General features: G+C 37.5%; 1 protein-coding gene across 3 annotated transcripts in view; it reads left to right on the top strand.

Moving 5' to 3' along the window:
• KIAA0825 overlaps nt 1-18,012 on the top strand; it is a 407,300-nt gene that overhangs the window by 23,779 nt on the left and 365,509 nt on the right. For all 3 annotated transcript variants that reach the window (XM_081233566.1, XM_081233568.1, XM_081233567.1), the window contains exon 2: nt 13,926-14,069. The gene's annotated coding sequence lies outside the window, so the exon portion shown is untranslated. The remainder of the gene's footprint in view (nt 1-13,925; nt 14,070-18,012) is intronic.

Below are 18,012 nucleotides of genomic sequence, written 5' to 3'. Positions count from 1 at the left end.
TGTAACCAGTTAATACCGACTTAATTTTGATAAAATATGGAGATTTTGTTTCAGCATAGTTTTATTCCTTCCTGTCCTTTCTGCTATTATTGTCATATGTGTTACATCTCTACATGTTTTAAAATAATCAATGCATTACTATAGTTATTGCTTTATGCAATCTATGTCTTTTAAAGAGTTCAATTAAAAGAAATGAGATAGGGCTTCCCTGGTGGCGCAGTGGTTGAGAGTCCGCCTGCTGATGCAGGGGACACGGGTTTGTGCCCCAGTCTGGGAGGATCCCACATGCCATAGAGTGGCTGGGCCCGTGAGCCATGGCCGCTGAGCCTGCACATCCGGAGCCTGTGATCCGCAGCGGGAGAGGCCACCACAGTGAGAGGACTGCGTACCGCAAAAAAAAAAAAAAAAGAGATAATATTTTATAGACCCTTTTATATTAGCCCACATATTTACCATTTCTGGAGCTCTTTATTTCTTACTTTGGATTTAAATTACCATCTGGTGTCAATTCCTTGCAGCTTGAAGGATTTCCCTTAATATTTTTTTAAGACCCATCTGCTAACAACAAATTCTCAATCTTTATTTATTCAGTGTTAAAAGTGATGGCTCTATTTTGCCTCAATTTAAAGGTAGTTATTCTTTTTCTAAAAATTAATTAATTTATTTTATTTTTGGCTACACTGCATCTTCATTGCTGCACGCAGGCTTTCTCTAATTGCGGTGAGTGGGGGCTACTCTTCGTTGTGGTGCACGGGCTTCTCATTGCGGTGGCTCCTCTTGTTGCGGAGCACAGGCTCTAGGCATGTGGGCTTCATAGTTGTGGCACACGGGCTCAGTAGTTGTGGCTCACGGGCTCTAGAGCTCAGGCTCAGCAGTTGTGGCACACAGGTTTAGTTGGTCTTCGGCATGTGAGTTCTTCCCAGACCAGGGCTCAAACCTGTGTACCCTGCATTGGCCAGCGAATTCTCAACTACTGTGCCACCAGGGAAGCCGAAAGCTATTTTTTTTTTCCTCTACCTTATTCATCTCCAGTTTTATTTTTTTAATTTTTTTTAACATCTTTGTTGCAGTATAATTGCTTTACAGCGTAGTTATTCTTGATATAGGATAATCAGTGGACAGTATTTTTTTCTTTCAGCATTTTGAATTTCTCATTCCACTGACTTCTGGCCTCCATTGTTTCATTGATGCTCACCTATATGTGATGATTTACTTTTCTCTTGCTGCTTTTAAGATTTTCTTTTTGTCTTTGTTGACCAATAATTTGATTAGGTTATGTTGAAATATCCATCTCTTTATATTGTCCTGCGTGGGGTCTGTTGAATTTCTTTGATGAGTAGGTGAATGTTTTTCATCAAATTTGGTATGTTTTTATCCTTTATTTCTTCATGTATTTTTTTCTATCCCTTTTTCTGATTCTATTCCTTCTGGGATACTCATTACATGGTTTTTGATATAGTTGTGATTTTCCAAACTGTCTGAGTCTTTGTTCTTTTTTTAAAATTTTTATTTATTTAATTTATTTAGTTTTGGCTGCACCAGGTCTTCATTGCTGCACACGGGCTCTCTGTAGTTGAGGCGAACAGGGGCTACTCTTCTTCGCGATGCGCGGGCTTCTCATTGTGATGGCTTCTCTTGTTGCGGAGCACGGGATCTAGGTACACGGGCTTCAGTAGTTGTGGCACTCAGGCTCAGTAGTTGTGGCTCATGGGCTCTGGAGCACAGGCTCAGTAGTTGTGGTGCACCGGCTTAGTTGATCCGCGGCATGTGGGATCTTCCCGGACCAAGGCTTGAACCTGTGTCCCCTGCATTGGCTAACCACTGCACCATGAGGGAAGTCCTGTTCATTTTTTAAATTATTTTTTCTCTCTGTTCTTCAGATTGGATAATTTATATTCATTTATTTTATTTTAGTTTATCTATTTTATTTTATTATTATTATTTTTTTTACTTGAACTGTTTCTCACAGCCCAGTCTTTCAGATATAACCTAATAAAATGCACTGAGAGAGGCTAGGAGCTTCTCATGACACTTTCTTCTCTTTGTCTCTAATTTTCTTTTTTTTTTTTATTAGGTTCTGCTTTATAACAAAGTGAATCAGTTATACATATACATCTGTTCCCACATCCCTTCCCTCTTGCATCTGCCTCCCTCCCACCCTCCCTATCCCACCCCTCCAGGTGGTCACAAAGCACCGAGCTGATCTCCCTGTGCTATGCGGCTGCTTCCCAATAGCTATCTACCTTACGTTTGGTAGTGTATATATGTCCATGCCTCTCTCTCGCTTTGTCACAGCTTACCATTCCCCCTCCCCATATCCTCAAGTCCATTCTCTAGTAGGTCTGTGTCTTTATTCCTGTTTTATCCCTAGGTTCTTCATGGCATTTTGTTTTTCTTAAATTCCATATATATGTGTTAGCATACAGTATTTGTCTTTCTCTTTCTGACTTACTTCGCTCTGTATGACAGACTCTAGGTCTATCCACCTCATTACAAATAGCTCAGTTTCATTTCTTTTTATGGCTGAGTAATATTCCATTGTATATATGTGGCACATCTTCTTTATTCATTCATCCGATATGGACACTTAGGTTGTTTCCATCTCCGGGCTATTGTGAATAGAGCTGCAATGAACATTTTGGTACATGACTCTTTTTGAATTATGGTTTTCTCAGGGTATATGCCTAGTAGTGGGATTGCTGGGTCATATGGTAGTCTATTTTTAGTTTTTTAAGGAACCTCCATACTGTTCTCCACAGTGGCTGTACCAATTCACATTCCCACCATCAGTGCAACAGTGTTCCCTTTTCTCCACACCCTCTCTAGCATTTATTGTTTCTAGATTTCTTGATGATGGCCATTCTGACTGGTGTGAGATGATATCTCATTGTAGTTTTGATTTGCATTTCTCTAATGATTAATGATGTTGAGCATTCTTTCATGTGTTTGTTGGCAGTCTGTATATCATCTTTGGAGAAATGCCTATTTAAGTCTTCTGCCCATTTTTGGATTGGGTTGTTTGTTTTTTTGCTATTGAGCTGCATGAGCTGCTTATAAATTTTGGAGATTAATCCTTTGTCAGTTACTTCATTTGCAAATATTTTCTCCCATTCTGAGGGTTGTCTTTTGGTCTTGTTTATGGTTTCCTTTGCTGTGCAAAAGCTTTGAAGTTTCATTAGGTCCCATTTGTTTATCTTTGTTTTTATTTCCATTTCTCTAGGAGGTGGGTCCAAAAGGATCTTGCTGTGATTTATGTCATAGATTGTTCTGCCTATGTTTTCCTCTAAGGGTTTTATAGTCTCTGGCCTTACACTTAGGTCTTTAATCCATTTTGAACTTATTTTTGTGTATGGTGTTAGGCAGTGATCTAATCTCATATTTTTACATGTCTCTGTCCAGTTTTCCGAGCACCACTCACTGAAGAGGCTGTCCTTTCTCCACTGTACATTCCTGCCTCCTTTATCAAAGATAAAGTGACCATATGTGCGTGGGTTTATCTCTGGGCTTTCTATCCTGTTCCATTGATCTATCTTTCTGTTTTTGTGCCAGTACCATACTGTCTTGATTACTGTAGCTTTGTAGTATAGTCTGAAGTCAAGGAGCCTGATTCCTCCAGTTCCCTTTTTCGTTCTCAAGATTGCTTTGGCTATTCGGGGTCTTTTGTTTTTCCAAAGAAATTTTGAAAATTTTTGTTCTAGTTCTGTGAAAAATGCCAGTGGTAGTTTGATAGGGATTGCATTGAACCTGTAGATTGCATTGGGTAGTAGAGGCATTGTCACAATATTGATTCTTCCAATCCAGGAACATGGTATATCTCTCCATCTATTTGTATCACCTTTAATTTCTTTCATCAGTGTCTTATAATTTTCTGCATACAGGTCTTTTGTCTCCTTAGGTAGGTTTATTCCTAGATATTTTATTCTTTTTGTTGCAATGGTAAATGGGAGTGTTTTCTTGATTTCACTTTCAGATTTTTCATCATTAGTGTACAGGAATGCCAGAGATTTCTGTGCATTAATTTTGTATCCTGCTACTTTACCAAATTCATTGATTAGCTCTAGTAGTTTTCTGGTAGCATCTTTAGGATTCTCTGTGTATAGTATCGTGTCATCTGCAAACAGTGACAGCTTTACTTCTTCTTTTCCGATTTGGATTCCTTTTATTTCCTTTTCTTCTCTGATTGCTGTGGCTAAAACTTCCAAAACTATGTTGAATAAGAGTGGTGAGAGTGGGCAGCCTTGACTTGTTCTTGATCTCAGTGGCAATGGCTTCAGTTTTTCACCATTGAGGACGATGTTGGCTGTGGGTTTGTCGTATATGGCCTTTATTATGTTGAGGAAAGTTACCTCATATTCATCTACTTTAAATTCAGTAATTCTTTCTTCAGATCATCTTGAATCTGCTGTCAAGTTCCTATAGTGTCTTTCCATTTAATACACTTTTCAAGTACAAAATTTCCATTTGATTCTTTTTAAAAATTTCTTTCTCCTTATTGTGAATCTCTTACATTTTTTATTCATCATTGCCATACTTTCCTTTTATTCTTTAAATATGGTCACCTTCGGTTCATGGAATGTACTTATAATATCTGCTTTAAAGTCTTCATTGAAATTCAACATCCAGGGATGCTCAGTTTCTATTGGCTGCTTTTTCCCTATTTATTTGCATGTCTCATAATTTCTTGCTGAAAACTGGATATTTTAGATCATATATTGTAGCAATTCTGGGTTCTGAATTTTTTTCCTCCCTGTTGTTGCTTTGTTTATTTGCTTGTTTCCTTGTTTAGTAAATTGCCTAAACTAAGTCAGTAACACCTACCTCCCTTGTGATAAGTGGCCACTGACTTTTTTTTTTTTTGAGATTCTTGTTATGAGTTTTACATTTGGCTTCCTAGGACTTGCCTCTGTGTCTGTGAAGCTTAAATGATAAGCTGATGGTTGGATAGTGGATGTGTGCAAACACTTCAATTCAGTAAGTCATCTGTCATGTGCTCATGGATCTCTGTATTGATAGAGGAATATATTTAAAGTTTACATTGTTTTCATGTGTGCCCAGATTTTGCTTTCTGCTAAGCTCTTTCACGTTTCCTCTGTGCATGTGATTGTTCAGCCTCAGGAATGTGTGGCTAGCTTTGTTCCTCTCAGGCCTCCATTGTACATACTCTCAGCCATAGCCAAGAGTACCCTTGCCCCAAGTGTGAACATAACCTTGGCTTAATTGAGCTGTTGACTCTCCTTTCTTGCTCACTTTTTTAAGGCCATCACTTCCACTGAAACACTGCTGGGGGTGGGCATCACCCACCACTCAAGTACCAGTGAGCCCCCTTTGACCACATCAGAGATGTTTCTGGTTCTAACGACCTTCCCCACCATGGAAGAACTTCTGTACTCACTGAGTTGTGATTGATGTTGATAAGGGTAGCTCTAGGTTAGAATACCAGAGGGTCCTAGTTTTCCTATCTAAAGATGAATAGTTTTTCAAATATAAATGCTTTTCAAATTGTTATCTTCCTTTGGTCTATTTCTAGGTGACTAAAATGGTTGTATTTGTCAATTTTGTCTACCTCTTTAGTTTCTTTTTTGGAAGAGTATTTACTGATTGTACTCAGCCATAGCTGGATGTCCTGCTTCTGGTCTTGTATTATGTGTACATTTTTTTCTTTACTCTCTTAGGATGATGGAAAATTTACATGTTCTATTAATGGACTTATCTCCATTTTCTTTGGGGGCTAATTATTGTTTTACATTGGTTTCAAATGTGAAAAAGAAAATGATTTTCTTCAAATACCCAATTGTCCTTGACTGTGCATTCATAATATGAAAGAAGAAAATAAAAAAGCTGCCTAGAAACTATATTTGGTTGGCACTGATTTGACTGGTACAGTTTACTTTAGAGTGAATAGGTGGGTTACCATGATTATGATGGAAGTCAGCTAAAGGCCAGAATGAGACAGACTTTTCTTTGGGGAACCCATGCTATCTCTCCTAGTTTTCTATTTTATATGTAGTAGTGTGTATATGTTAATCCCAAACTCCTAATTTATTCCCCCCACACCTTTCCCCTTTGGTAACCATAAATTTGTTTTCGAAGTCTGCGAGTCTGTTGCTGTTTTATAAATAAGTTCATATATCATTTTTTTAGATTCCACATATAAGTGATATCGTATGGTATTTGTCTTTCTCTGTCTGACTTACTTCACTTAGTATAATAATCTCTAGGTCCATCCGTGTTGCTGCAAATGGCATTATTTCATTCTTTTTTATGGCTCAGTAATATTCCATTGTGTATATGTACCACCTCTTCTTTATGCATTCCTCTATCAATGGGCATTTAGGTGGCTTCCATGTCTTGCTTATTGTGAATAGTGCTGCTATGAACACAGGGGTGTATGTATCTTTTTGAATTAGAGTTTTATTTGAATATATGCCCAGGAGTGGGATTGCTGAATCATATGGTAGTTCTATTTTAAGTTTTTTAAGGAACCTCCATACGTTCTACATAGTGGTTGTACCAGTTTACATTCCCACCAACAGTGTAGGTGGGTTCCCTTTTCTCCACACCCTCTCCAGCGTTTATTGTTTGTAGACTTTTTGATGACGGCCATTCTGACCTGTGTGAGGTGATACCTTATTGTAGTTTTGATTTGCATTTTGCTAATAATTAGCAATGTTGAGCAACTTTTTTTTTTTTTTGCGGTACGTGGGCCTCTCACTGTTGTGGCCTCTCCCGTTGCGGAGCACAGGCTCCGGATGCGCAGGCTCAGAGGCCATGACTCACGGGCCCAGCCGCTCTGTGGCATGTGGGATCTTCCTGTACCAGGGCACGAACCCGTGTCCCCTGCATCAGCAGGCAGACTCTCAACCACTGCGCCACCAGGGAAGCCCTGAGCAACTTTTCTTGTGCTTTTTGGCCACCTGTATGTCTTTGGAGAAATGTCTATTTAGATCTGCCCATTTTTTGATTGGGTTATTTGGTTTTTTTTGATATTGAGCTACATGAGCTGCTTGTATATTTTGGAGACTAATCCCTTTTTGGTTGCTTCGTTTGCAAATATTTTCTCCCATTTTGTGGGTTGTCTTTTCATTTTGAGTATGGTTTTCTTTGCTGAGCAAAAGCTTTTAAGTTTAATTAGTTCCCATTTGGGTTTTTTTGTTTGTTTTTATATTCATTACTCTAGGAGGTAGATCCAAAAAGATATTGCTACAATTTATGTCAAAGAGTGGTCTGCCTATGTTTTCCTCTAAGAGTTTTATAGTATCCAGTCTTACACTTAGGTCTTTAATCCATTTTGAGTTTATTTTTGTGTATGGTGTTAAAGAATGTTCTAATTTCATTCTTTGCCATGCAGTTGTCCAGTTTTCCCAGCACCACTTACTAAAGAGACTGTCTTTTCTCCACTGTATATTCTTGCCTCCATTGTCATAGAGTAATGAACCATAGGTGCATGGGTTTATTTCTGGGCTTTCTATCCTGTTCCATTGATCTATATTTCTGTTTTTGTGCCAGTACCATACTGTTTTGATTACTGTAGCTTTGAGTATGGTCTGAGTCAGGGAACCTGATTCCTCCAGCTCCATTTTTCTTGCTCAGGATTGCTTTATGTTTTGTGTTTCCATACAAATTTAAAAATATTTTGTTCTAGTTTTGTGAAAAATGCCATTGGTAATTTGATAGGGATGGCACTGAATATATAGATTGCCTTGGGTAGTATAGTCATTTTGAAAATATTGATTCTTCCAATCCAGGAACATGGTATACCTTTCCATCTGTTTGTGTCATTTCTGATTTCTTTCATCAGTCTCTTATAGTTTACAGAGTATAGGTTTTTTGCCTCCTTAGGTAGATTTATTCCGACGTATTTTATTGTTTTTGATGTGATAGTAATTGGGATCGTTTGCTTAATTTCTCTTTCTGATCTTTTGTTGTTAGTGTATAGAAATGCAAGAGATTTCTATGTGTTAATTTTTTATCCTGCAATTTTACCAAATTCACTGATGAGCCCTAGAAGTTTTCTGGTAGCATCTTTAGGATTTTCTGTGTATAGAATCATGTCATCTGCAAACAGTGCTGGGTTTACTTCATCTTTTCCTATTTGGCTTCTTTTAATTTCTTTTTCTTCTCTGATTGGCATGGCTAGGACTTGCAAAACTATGTTGAATAAAAGTGGAGAGAGGGGACATCCTTGTCTTGCTCCTGATCTTTCAGCTTTTCCTTGTTGAGTATGGTGTTTATCATATATGGCCTTTATTATGTTGAGGTAGTTTCCCTGTGTGCCCAGTTTCTGTTGAGTTTTATAATAAATGGGTGTTGAATTTTGTCAAAAGCTTTTCCTGCATCTATTAAGATGATCATGTGGTTTTTATTCTTCAGTTTGTTAATACGGTGTATCACATTGATTGATTTGTCTATGTTGAAGAATCCTTGCATCCCTGGGATAAATCCCACTTCATCATGGTGTTTCTTTTTAATATATTGTTGGTTTTGATTTGCTAGCATTTTGTTGAGGATTTTTGCATCTATGTTCATCAGTGATATTGGCCTCTAGTTTTCTTTTTTTGTGGTATCTTTGTCTGGTTTTCATATCAGCATGATGGTGGCCTCATAGAATGAGTTTGAAAGTGTTCCTCCCTCTGCAATTTTTTGGAATAGTTTCAGAAGGATAAGTGTTAACTCTTCTCTAAACGTTTGATAGAATTCGTCTGTGTAGCCATCTGGTCCTGGACTTTTGTTTGTTGCAAGTTTTTAAATCACAGTTTCAATTTCAGTACTTGTGATTGGTTTGTTCATATTTTCTCTTTCTTCCAGGTTGAGTCTTGGAAGATTGTACCTTTTAAGAATTCATCCAGGGACTTCCCTGGTGGTGTGCTGGTTAAGAATTCGCCTCCCAATGCAGGGAACGAGCGTTCAATCCCTGGTCAGGGAACTAGATTCCACATGCATGCCGCAACTAAAAGAGTGTGCTTGCCACAACTAAGGAGCCCGCTGGCTGCAACTAAGGAACCCACTGGCTGCAACTAAGACCTGGCACAACCAAAAATAAATAATTAAAATAAATAAAATTTTTTAAAAAAGAATTTATCCATTTCTTCCAGGTTGTCCATTTTATTGGCATATAGTTGCCTGTAGTAATCTCTGTCATCCTTTGTATGTATTTCTGTGGTGTCAGTTGTAACTTCTTTTTCATTTCTAATTTTGATTTGAGCCTGCTCCTTTTTTTTCTGGCTAAAGGTTTATAAATTTTGTTTATCTTTTCACAGAATCAGCTTTTAGTTTCATTGATCTTTTCTATTGTTTTCTTCATCTTTATTTCATTTATCTCTGCTCTGATCTTTATGATTTCTCTCCTTCTACTAACTGGGTTTTATTTGTTCTTCTTTCTTTAGTTGGTTTAGGTGTAAGGTTTGGTTGTTTGAGATTTTTCTTATTTCCTGAGGTAAGATTGTATCACTGTAAACTTCTCTCTTAGAACTGCTTTTGCTGTGTACCCTAGGTTATGGATCATTGTGTTTTCTCTTTCATTTGTGTCTAGGTATATTTTTCATTTCCTCTGATTTATTCAGTGATCCATTGGTTGTTTAGTAACATATTGTTTAATCTCCATGTGTTTGTGTTTTTTACAGTTTTTTTCTTGTATTTGATTTCTAATCTCATAGTGTTGTGGTCGGAAAAGTTGCTTGGTATGATTTCAGTTTTCTTAAATTCACCGAGGCTTGCTTTGTGGCCCAACATGTGATCTATCCTGGAGAATGTTCCACGTGTACTTGGGTGGGTGGAATGTTGTATAAATATCAATGAAGTCCATCTGGTCTAATGTGTCATTTAAGGCCTGTGTTTCCTTATTGATTTTCTTTATGGATGTTCTGTCCATTGATGTAAGTGGGGAGCTAAAGTCCCCCACCTTCGTTGTGTTACTGTCAATTTCTCTTTTTATGGCTATTAGCATTTGCCTTATATATTGAGGTGCTCCTATGTTGGGCGCATGTATATTTACAATTGTTATATCTTCTTCTTCGATTGATCCGTTTATCATTATGTAGTGTCTTTCTTTGTCTTTTGTTTACAGTATTTTAAAATCTATTTTGTCTGATATGACTATCCCACTCCAGCTTTCTTTTGATTTCCATTTGCATGTAATATCTTTTTCCATCCCCTGACTTTTAGTCTGTATGTGTTCCTAGATTTGAAGTGGGTCTCTTGTAGACAACATATAAATGGGTCTTGTTTTTGTATCCATTCAGCCAGTCTTTGTCTTTTGGTTAGAACATTTAATCTATTTACATTTAAGGTAGTTATCGATATATATGTTCTCTTTGCCATTTTGTTAATTGTCTTGGATTTGTTTTTGTAGTTCTTTTTCTTCCCTTCCTCTAGTTTTCTGCGTTTGTGTTCTCTGTTCCACAGGCTGCAGGATTGTAGCTCCTCTTGTGTCTGGTGTCTGCTCCCTGGTGGGTGAGGTTGGTTGAGGTGCTTGTGCAGGCTTCCTTGTGGGTGGGACCGATACCTGCCCACTGGTGGATGGAGCTGGGTCTTTACCTCTGAAGGCCAGGGCCATGTCAAGGTATGTGTTTAGAGGCAGCTGTGGGCTCAGGATGACTTTAGGCACCCTGTCTGCTAATGGGTGGGGCTGTGTTCCCACATTGTTGGTTGTTTGGCCGGGGGCATCCCAGCACTAGAGCCTGCAAGCTGTTGGATGGGGCCAGGTCTCAGTGCCAAAATGGCAATGTCCAGGAGTGCTCACGCTAAATATTCCCTGGGGCCTCTGCTATCAGTGTCCTTATCTCCACAGTGAGCCACAGCCGACCCCCACCTCCCCAGGAGACCCTCCAAGACCTGCAGGTAGGTCTGGCCCTGGCTCCTATGGAGTCACTGCTTTGCCCTGGGTTCCAGAGCACATGAAACTTTGTGTGTGCCCTCCATGAGTGGAGTCTCTTTTTACCCCAGTCCTATGGAACTACTGCACTCAAGGCCCACTGTCCTTCAATACCAAATGCTCTGGGGGCTCTTCCTCCTGATGCCAGACCCCCAGGCTGGGGAACCTGGTGTGGGGCTCAGAACTCTCACTCCTGTGGGAGAACCTCTGTGATATAATTATTTTCCAGTTTGTGGCTCGCCTACCCAGCGGGTATGGGATTTGATTATATGATGAAAGTGCCCCTGCTACTGCCTCGTTGTGGCTTCTTTGTCTTTGGATGTGGAATATCTTTTTTGGTATGTTTCAGTCTTTTTTTCAGTGGTTGTTCAACAGTTTGTTTTGAGTTTGGTGTTTTCATATGAGGAGGTGAGCTCAAGTCCTTCGACTCCACCATGTTTTCCTAATCCCCTCCCTCCCATCTGTTTTGATCCCTAATTTTCTAGATAGTTATTTCATATCTTCAAACACAACACTTTTCCCATGTACTTTATTATTATTATTTTTTTACTCACAGTCAGATATTTAACTACGGAGAAGAAAAAAAAAAGAAGTTGCTGTACAAAAAGGTAGGGTAGGGAGATTCAGTGTTTCTCGGGCAGTCAATTGATTGCATACTTTAGCTTCACTTCTTACTCCACACTTCTGCCAATGATATAGGACGTTCCTTTAATTGCAGCATTCTCTGCACACATTCTAGAGTTTTGCTTTTTCCAACCTGTTTTTACCATGAAAGCTCTTTCATCTGTCTTATCTTGTACAAATTTGTAGTGATGCCTCTCTCAGTCTCTTCATTTTTGTGAGTTTACATCCTGTTCCCTCACCCCAACACACACCTTTTTTTTATCTTTTTAAGGAAATCTCTAGAGGAGAAGGGGAAAAATACATGCTTATTGATTTTCCTAACCAAAAATTTTGTGCACATATTGTTAAACAGTTGCAATGTAATGTGTACGTGTGTGCATGGGTCCTGTTTTCATCTGTCCTTTTCAGCATTTTCTGCATCACTATATTTCTTCATGATTATTATTTTAGTGGATTTTGAACCCATTTTTGAAGAACAATTGATTATATTATTATTATTATTATTGTAATCGTTATTATTATTTTAGTTACTGCATCTTTCTCTTTCTTTACCCCATTCTCCATCCCACCATCAAGCACATTTACCTTTCCTCAGGTAACCAATATTAACAAAATTGACAGTTTGTGGAACAGTAAGTCTTAATGTTTTCCTGTGGTCGAACTGATTGGCTGAAAGCTATCAAGAAGCGCAATTCACCCTACAGGCTGACATTGTTATCAAGAAAGCAATTTCAGTTATTTATGGGTTTTCCATGAAATCTTGTGATTTCAGCTCTGTAGTGTAGGTAATATGTTGTATCTCTGTAATGGCTCCCTAGTGTGGGCATCTCCACTTTGTTCTTAGACCGAACTGAGCCATGTCTCATGTTATAATTCCTCTGTTTCCTGTTTTGCTCAAATTTAGTTCCTAGACTGGCCAAGTTGTCCATGAGGGTTTTTGTCTGTTTCTGATGAAGTATCAACTGGAAGTCAGCTTGGGACAATGGATGTTAGTAACGTTTAAGCACTTGCATATCAGACACCAGAGAAAGTCAAGAAGTATGAGAACAATCAATAAATGTCAAGAGAAGCATCTGGAACCTTCTTCATATTAGTTTTCTAGTTGACCTAAGCCTAATGAAGAGATCATTTTGGCTGATCACAGATTATAAAATAGATTTTTCTATTAAGTAATATACTTATCATTTGACTTCTTTTCTTTTTCTTTTAGTAAGGCAAGATAAAGAAATAAGTATAGATTTTAGAATGAAGAAGTAAAACTCATTATGTATGTATGATGTAAAACCACAGAAAAAAAATAAGAGTTTAGAAAATATCCTGGATAAACACATCAATATACAAAAATTATACAAATACATACATATATAAACAAAACATGAAAAACCCCTTGCAAAGAGATATTATTTATACTAACATTCAAAATATGAAGTTCCTGGGAATACATCTGACATAACAAGACATGTGCAAAACTCCCATGGGGAAAATAGTAATGCATTATTTTGTGACAATAAGACCTTAATAAATGGAATGATATACAATACACATGGCTTGGGAAACTCAAGATTTTACATATGCCCAATTTGATCAATCAAATTCCTAACTGTCTATTTTGTTAGGGAGGAGAGAATAGTTGACAAAAGATTTAAAAATATAGAAAGACAAAGGGCCACAAAATAAGAATAACAACAGTGTATTTTGGTGCAGGGAAAGTCAAATAGATTGGTGGAACCTTACTAGTGAATGTTTAGACCACAGACCCACCTCTTTGGTGACTTGACTTGGGAGGTTGTTAGAAACACAGAATCTCAGATCCCAACCCCAAATCAACTGAATCAGAATTTACTTTAATAATATAACCTGGTAGAGTTGGGAAAGATTCTTTTTAATTAAAAAAATTTTTTTTTTAATATTTTGGCCATGCCACGCAGCATGTATTATCTTAGATCCCCAACCAGGGATTGAACTCCAGCCCCCTGCATTGAAAGCATGGAGTCTTAACCACTAGACCACCAGGGAAACCCCAAAGATGGTTTTAGTTAACAGTTCTGGGGCAACTGGCAATTAAACAAGAAAAACATAATTGTATTGAAAGGTATTGCTTGTTTCATATGGTGCAGCCATGCCTTACTCTCTGTGATCTACGTTTCTTTAGGAACATTTGAAAAATCAATGAAAATAAAAGGGATGTTTTGAATATCGTTTTCCTAGGTGCATCCATTATCCATTTGCCTATAATCTATGAATCATCTTGTTGATAAGGTTTTCTTAGGTATCCCAACTTCAGGATGTCTTTATGTGTTTCCAGCATCTCTTGGATCAAGTCTGTATATTATAACAATGATAGTACTGTCATTGCCAATGTAGATGACTAATGTTGTGACTATGCCCCCTCCATGTGGCAGTGATAAAGCTGTATCTAATTATTTTATAGGTGTGCTTTGTATATTTTGTGGAAAAAAACTGCTGAAGATACTAAAGGGCAGCTCTTCTACTGACAACTCATAAGGAAATAATTTACCACCTACTTAGGATTAGAAGACAAGCTCATTCTTATAGTCTTCTGAAACAAAATTAGGTAAGAAATGGTTTTTGTCATATTTTAAATGATTTGTACTCTGCCTCCCCAGTTTGCTTGAAAGCTTCTATAATTCTATTCCTTTGGCCTCTAAGAGAGATGCAGTTAGCATTTTCCTTTAGGAAGGCAGTGTGCCAGCCAGCTGTCAGCCTTATGATGTGCCTGATCTCCGATGTCAGGGGAAGCACAATTCAATTTTAAACTAAGTCTTCTGCACAATAGTGCAGCAGGGCTGCCAGCATCTCTCTTTATGTTCCTTTCTTTCAAATTCTCCCTTCTACTCAAACAGTATAGCTTTATTTTTAAATCCTTTGTGTAAGATGAAACCACCACTAACTGACTTTACTTGTCTTTAGTTAAAAATCAGTGAATTGACTGAAATAATCTGTATTTCAGTTACCCTTTCTCATTTCTAGAAAATAAAGTACCACTGCTTGTTTAACTTATGACTTGTCTAAACATGTTGAAAGCATTGACTATGAGGCATAACACTCAGACGCTGAAAGGGAACTGTGACAAGTTCAGTCAAAAGGGAAAAGAGGAATAATTTATAAAAGGTGTTGCAGATAATGATGCCAGCCAGTTATTTTAAAATGCATCCATCTCACCTTTTAATGAATTAGATTTGTCAACAGGAAATGTTTTATGCACCACTTCTAATAAAAGTGGCATGCAGTGCTTTGAGGTTGGCTTCTTCAAAGCTAGAGTATCTTCAATTCAAAGATATTTTTTAAATAATAGATATTAAAAAGTATATTTAAATAATATTAAGGTTGTGACACAAACACCAAATGACAAAATTCAGGAGTTTCAAAGCAGAGGCTGACATGCCATCACTATTTCACATAGTAACTGTTTTTTAAATTAGGAGTGTAACAGACTGATTTGGGGATTGTGTGTCAGTTTAACTTTAGATTCTCTTGTTGTTTTGGTTGGTGTCACAACCTTAATGTCAGCTTTTCAAATAGGTTTCTACATTTCCTTTGGTTCAAGGTCATTAAAAAATGCATATGATGAATCTAAGAGGCATAAATAGGTCACACTGAAGTGGAATTCCTTGCTTCTCTGGTATTGAGAGACAGCTAATACCTGCCTTATAAGTGAAAAAAGTTAGCTTATACATTTTGGTAAATTTCTGTTTTTCAGGAATTTGATTCAGACCATTGTAAACCCAAATAACAAAACATGATGTTGGTATAATTGTTTTCTTGTTCCTCTAAACCAAACCATCTGATGTTGTTGGTTATCATCTCTAGATGTTAAGAATCACAATTCCAACAATTTTTTTTCACTAGAAGTACAAGTTAAACCTGATAATTATTTCAATTGAAGAATCCTTATTCAGTATAATTAAGTATATGCAATCCTGCCTTAAATTTTTCCGTATGCCAGTCCTTTATAGAAGCACTTTTAAGCAGATTTTTTTGGGGGTAAAATCTTATTTATTTATTTATTTTGTGGTACGCGGGCCTCTCCTGTTGTGGCCTCTCCCGTTGTGGAGCACAGGCTCCGGACGCACAGGCTCAGCGGCCATGTCTCACGGGCCCAGCTGCTCCGCGGCACGTGGGATCCTCCCAGACCGGGGCACGAACCCGCGTCTCCTGCATCGGCAGGCGAACTCTCAACCACTGCGCCACCAGGGAAGCCCTAAAATCTTATTTTTTTAAAGTAACACTTGTTATACAAAGCAAAATGTAGAGAAAAATCTGATATGTTGTGCTGAATGTTAAAAATAATTCTAGTACCACACTGGACATTAAAGGAGGAGCCTGGAGCCTTCCTTACCCCATTCTGCAAGGAAAGAGAGAAAGGGAGAGAGGAGGGAAATAATAATCTCCCCACCCAAATTCCACCCTTTTCCTTGATTCTCATCTTTCATGATCTCACAGGGCAGGTCATATGTTGAATATAGTTTTAATTTAGAAAAATAAACATATCAGAATCTGTCCCACAATTGTCTTTTTCATCACCTGTGTTTGAGAAATAAACGGTGAAAAGAGGCAAATTATTTACTGATCTTTTCTTGCTGACTCATAAAGATACTGGCCAACCTAAAACACTTCATAGTTCTCATCTCCTCCTTGATTGAACCTGCAGGTTTTACCCTTCTTGGTTTTTATCAATGACTGGGGGGGACATTAATCTTTCTTTCCTAGTTGTATTCCATTCACTGCCTTCTATCTCTTTAATTTTCAAGCAGTGTTGAATTTGAGAAATTTTTAACAGTTTTCATTTCTGGTTCTGACTTTACTTTTCTTCCCCACTGAACTCTCCCATATCACATCACTGTTAAATCATCACAATTCTGACAAGTAATATTCTTTCTAAGCCTCAGCCCTCAATAGCAAGAGGTCATTATGCTGCATTGTACAGTGGTTTGAAAATGTATACAGTTGTCTGTGAAGGTTTTGACTAACTCATCCAAATTCATCTAAACTATGCTAGTGCCCTTGTTTGAACAAATGTTTAAAATCATTATTATTGTTCATACCAATACTAGTTCTGATTTCTATTTGGTAAAAATTTTTAAAACAAAAATGCCTGTTTCTAAATTCAGAGAAAGCTATTCAAATAAATGAGTTGGAACTCAGTATACACCTGCAATATAAAAAAGTTTTCTGGCATAGAAACAAAATAATCTCTTTAAATAGTATAGACCAAAGCCAGCTTTATACAAATTCATTTAGAGTAGTTTCAGATTTTTTGTAATTAATAAAGTTGGATAGTGGGTCTAACATATATTAAATGTCCTTCAGTGTACAGTGATGTTCTAGTGATTGCCTGGAAAAAAATGATAGAATTTTATTTAGTATTTCTGCTGTGTCAGTCAGTTCTATAAATGGCTTTCTAATGGGATACAATATATGCTTTTAATAGTTTTCTATAAGATTAAGAGATAATATTTATTGAGTGCTTTCTATGTTCCAGTGAATATGTTCTAAGTAGTATCATAGAATATGTTCTATGTTCTAAGTAGTATCCATGGATTATCTCATGTAATCCTCATGACAACACTTTAATGTTCTCACTATTTTACAGATATGGTAGAGGCACACAAGGAGAAGGTTATAAAACTAGTAAGTAATGGAGCTAGGATTCCAACACTAGCATTGTTACTCCAGATCTCATACTCTAAGCCCCCGCTACTCAAAATGTGGCCCCAAGCCAGCAGTATCACCATTACCTGGGAACTTGTTAGAAATGCAGACTCTCAGGCTCCAGCCCAGTATCACATTATCATGCATAATGTGAACACGGATCCACTATAGACCCAAGTTATCTTGAAATCACTTGTATAAAGAACAGAAAAAGAAAAAATCCCAGACCATAAACAGCAAGTCTTCCTCTCTGCTGGGCAGCTAACTACTTAAACATCTGAGAGTTTCTTGCAATCACATTGTAGCACACTGCCTTTGAGTACAGACTCTAGACCGGATGCCTATGTTTGAATCTCAGCTCCTATTTCTAGCTGTGGGACCCTAGGAGGGTTACACAGCTCTCTGCATCTCAGCTGCATCATCTGGGAAATAAGGTCTAAAACGGTACTTACTTAACAGGATCGTTGTGAAGATGAAATGAGTTAATCCATGGAAAGGTTTTAAAACAGAGCCTGATATGAGATAAGTGAATAAATGTTATCTACTGTAGTAGTAGTTGTTGTTAGTTATGATTCTTATCTTAGAGTCACATCTCATACTTCTTGGTTATCAATTGGTAATAACTTGACAAATATTTTTGTTAGTAGGGCTTACCACATAAAGGGTTATCTTTGGTGTTAGAGTCCAAATGATAAACTTTAGTTTTTGTATTTTTCTGAAAACTTTCTCCTTGTGGCACTTCCTGCCTGTGAGTTCTGCTAAATGTCACTTGATTGGGATACTTAACTAGTTAAGTCCAATGCACTCAATTCAAAATCAAAATGAAATATGTAACAGTATAGTGA

This window comes from Mesoplodon bidens, assembly GCF_964165515.1.
Source record: "Mesoplodon bidens genome assembly, chromosome: 4".
Lineage (NCBI taxonomy): Eukaryota > Metazoa > Chordata > Mammalia > Artiodactyla > Ziphiidae > Mesoplodon > Mesoplodon bidens.
Note: the sequence above shows the minus strand (reverse complement) of the source record. Positions and strands in the feature narration are given on the sequence as shown.